This window comes from Vigna umbellata, chromosome 9 (genome assembly GCF_029865625.1).
Source record: "Vigna umbellata cultivar VRB3 chromosome 9, Vumbellata_1.0, whole genome shotgun sequence".
Classification (NCBI taxonomy): Eukaryota; Viridiplantae; Streptophyta; class Magnoliopsida; order Fabales; family Fabaceae; genus Vigna; species Vigna umbellata.
This window is the reverse complement of record NC_142173.1, coordinates 35,537,638-35,542,198: the sequence shown is the minus strand read 5'-3', so window position 1 is coordinate 35,542,198 and position 4,561 is coordinate 35,537,638.

Genomic DNA, 4,561 nt, shown 5'->3' with positions numbered 1-4,561 from the left:
TTTCTCTAAAAATTCATAAATTTATTATATTAAGATTTTAAATTAGAAGTGTTCACGTGAACATAAACAAATATAAATGACAAGTACGAAACAGCGTAGGACCACTTGAAGTCATCTTTGACAGAAAATCAAACATAGATGAACAAAGAAACAGAATATGTTCTCGGAGTTATTTCCCACAATTCTGTTACTCTTGATATTTTTGGGTTCAAGGATGTTTTTTTTTATACAATTTCATCCGCTTGAACTAAATTATAAATTTTTTATGATTATACATGGGTGTGTATGAGAGAGAATTAAACAATATTCCAAAAACAAATAATTTTGTTTTCGTTGGTCATACTAAATAAAGACATATATGCTGAGAGGATTTGTCTGTATGTGCGATTATCGATTCAACGTTTAGTTAATTCATTCATTCGAAAAAGTTCAATCATTCATTTCCCGTTCCATGATGCTTGAATTGCGTTTTGAAGCTGCAATGCCATGACATGAGAACATCAATGCCCTCTTTTTTTCTTATTTTGTCCAAAAATATAATATACGTGTCTCCTTTTTGTACCATCTGGTGCTTTTATTTATGGCACATGATAAATCCTCCATCTACAAAAGTAAATCAAATTGAGTCCTACACGGCTTCATCGTTAACTCTGTGAAATCACTGCCAACATGCCTTTCACAAAGTGTTCCTCAACTCATTTTCACCATTTTCATGGCAAAGAACTACTATGTTCTTTTTGTTCTTTCTTTCATTCGCACACTTATCTTCTTAATTACTATCATAACAATCAGTTTAACTTCAAATTATCTAAATACAAAACCCAATGAAATTCTCCACAATTCAAACATAAATTGTAAAGATCATTACGTATGGGGTTGAGAATAATAACAACAAAGTTATGGTAAATTCTGTGGTTATTAACTTAGTGCTGTGGTCTATTTGATTACATCATGAGCAGTTCGTGTTTCGGTAAGAAGTTGTTGATAAGTCTCATTTCATGAATTTCATTAAGGTTATTTCGCATTCTTGATGTTTTTCTACCCATTCAAATGGTGTTCGTGTTGGGTTACAGTTTTCATATTTGGCATGTATGCTTTTGGAATAATTCAAAAACTGTACTCAACTTTTACTTATTTCGGTGGAAGTTTATATTGATTTAATAAAGTATTAATCCTTTAGATGAATCAACATTTACATCCATAATATAATATATTTGAAAGTAACTCCAAATGAAACTTATTTACATATACGTTAATATGTTTTCTTGATGATGATTTTGAAAGAAGTATTGGTGCAAGAAGCTTTTTGTTATTTTCTCTATCTAATCAAATATATTATTGTTATATGTTTATTTTTCTTTTACCGAAATGATTAAACATTTTAATCAATTTTTGATCGATTAATATTGTCACTCATCTTTTCGAGTGGATTTTTTTACTATTCATAATAATTATTGTCGTCTTACCATCACTCATCATCTAAAATATGAAATCAAAAAATAATTAAATGAAATGAGTTTCTCCATAGAATTAATACCGAAATAATTAAACATTTGATTTAAATTTTTATCAATTGATATTTTCACTCATCTTTTCGAGTGGAATTTTGACATTCATAAGAATTGTTGTCATCTTGCCATCGCTCATCATCCAAAATAGGAAAGAAAAAGAAATTAAATGAAATGAGTTTCTCCATAAAATATAATAGTTTATATAGACAAAATTTTAGAAAAACTATGTGGGAGAACTTATATAAATTGGTTTATACTTAAATTAATTTCAAATTTTATTATTATATTTTTCTCTTCAAAGTATTATAGAAAAAATCATCAAATATATTATAAATAGTTCGATTCCACATATTTCAAGGATAATAGACATTTTGTTGCTCCTCAATGTGAGATTAAAAACTTTATTTCTTCTTGATTTAATGTCTTTGGTCTAATGTTACATTTGTAAATTATTTCACTTTTTTATTCAAAATTTGAGCAATTGATAAATTAGCATCTCATCTTATCAAGTGAGTGGTTGACTGTTCATAAGAATAATTTTCAATTTAATCCATCAATCATAATCTAAGATAAAAAATTTGAATGAAATTATGTACAAGTGTATACATATTTAATTTTTCTTTTATTTCTCTCTCCTCAAAGTGTATATATAAAATTTTGTCAAGATATTACTAATTCTTTTACACACACATCAAATATATAAAATATTCACAACCATTTGTATTTCACATCATTCAAAAGAAGAAAGTTATAATACAATATTAAGAACTATAACTAATTATAAAACTCCTCAACACATCAGCACTCTTTGATAATCTCAATGATAGATGAGAGAGAACTTATTAACTTTAAAGGAGAGATTATTCTAAGTCACGAAAGGATCCAAGTGTTATAATAATATAAAAAGTCCATATTCAATTCAAAAATTGCTCTATACAATTGCTAATAAAAGTTATAAAAGTCTTTCACTTATTATTTTTTAACAATCTCGAAAAACTCTTTACTTTGCAATTCTAAATTGCATAATAAAATATAAAAAATAAATATGAAAATAATGATTATATGTAAAAGATTATGACCATAAATTATAAATCATGATATAGATGAGTGAGTGCTAGTAGCCATCATATCTCCTTTCCTTTTCTTAATAACGAAATTGAAAGACACAGTTTAGAAAGTATTGTGCTCTAACCAATTATAGTACAAAAGATCACAACTTTCAACCAATAATTCCAAAAGCTGTGCAAAACCAACGAGGGTATTAATTAAGCACTTAAGAATCTTTGACAACTTTCTCTAAAGAACTATATATTCCCACTTACTTAGTGACAAATTCTCTGAAATATGGGCTTTTCTTCAATATAAGACTTAGGGACCTATTATACAAACCGTGAAAAAACTATTAACTTAAAAAATGTACGAACATGATGATGAAGCATGTAATGGAGAACTTACTTTTATATTTTCTTAAATGATAACGCCTTGTTAATTAATTGTGAAAATAAATAATTAAATTTTAAAATGTTTAATAAAAATTATAAATTGTATATATCCAACCCAATAAATATATCAAATAGCATGATCTAACCAAACTCATTAAATGTTATTAACTTAAAGTTAAATAATATTTTAAGATATTTTTGTTAATCCAATTATTATATATTAACCGAATAAGTAATTAAATCTCTATAGTTTAATTATATTATAATATCCTTTAATATCATTTATCAGTATAATATATGCTTAATAAGGTAAAATATTATATTATTATTATTGATATAAATAGTAAGTTGTTATATTTGTTAATATTATTTTATATTTTCTTGATATTATAGTTTTTACAAAAAAAAACTTATAAGGTTTAGAAACTTTATAAATACATATATACAGTATAAATACATACAGTATTTCACCGGAAAAAAAACACACAACTTTCTTATATTCTCTCTTTTATGCATAAAGATCTAAAACTCTCTTAAAATGTTAGAGAGTTTTTAACATGTGAATCTTCTACTTCCAAACAATAATGAATTTGATTCTAACTATCAAAATTTGTCATTTGTCCAAAGATTCATACTCTATATCCTAATAAAAATATTTGACACCTACCATGTGATATAGGTAAAAATTTATCTTGCCTTCATACTTTATACTATCACCATCTTATATAAAAATAGTTTATCGTTATTTATAATCATTATACTCTTATTATCATGAAAATTAATTAAAATTTTATAATGATTTTGAGAAGTGTTATCCTAAGTCTTCGTCTCTTTCATACATTAATATAATATTTTATTCGATATATATATATATATATATATATATATATATATATATATATATATATATATCGATCGTTAGTTCCTTTTAAATAATTGGCGTATATAATTCGTATAAAATATATAGATTGATTTTTAATTCATATAAATTTTATAGTAATTCATATAATATATTTTTATTCTATTTTATTTTTATCAAAATACTATTATATTACACGAACCACGTCAACACTCATATAATGTGGCTATCTAAATGGTTGATAGTAGATTTTAAATAAAATTGTTGTTTTGTGTCTCTACATGAGTTATACGACTTTTTTTTCGATGTTTAATTTATAAAAGGAAATAATGTTATTTTATATAAAGATAATTAGGGTTGTATCATTTATTTTACTTTTAGCCCATAGTTTCGATATTTAATGTATAAAAGGAAATAATGTTATTTTATACAAAGATAATTAGGTTCTAGAATTTATTTTTTTATGGTCCAAGTCGTCATGTTCGTTTGAGACTATAAAATCAAGTAGTTTCATGACTCCAAATGAAACTAGGAATTAAATGAAGAATATAAAGACTTTACGCACTAAGTAGAAAAATTATTTTTAATAAACATTTATTTGAAAACACTCAAATTTAGAGTAAAGTTTAACAATTTTAGTTTTGGTTAAGTGGTTTTCAAAACAAAGAATAAAATATGAAATATTTTGTTCAGATATCTACAAGACACAAACAATTTTTCTAACAGAAGACACTAGCATGTGTTTTGTT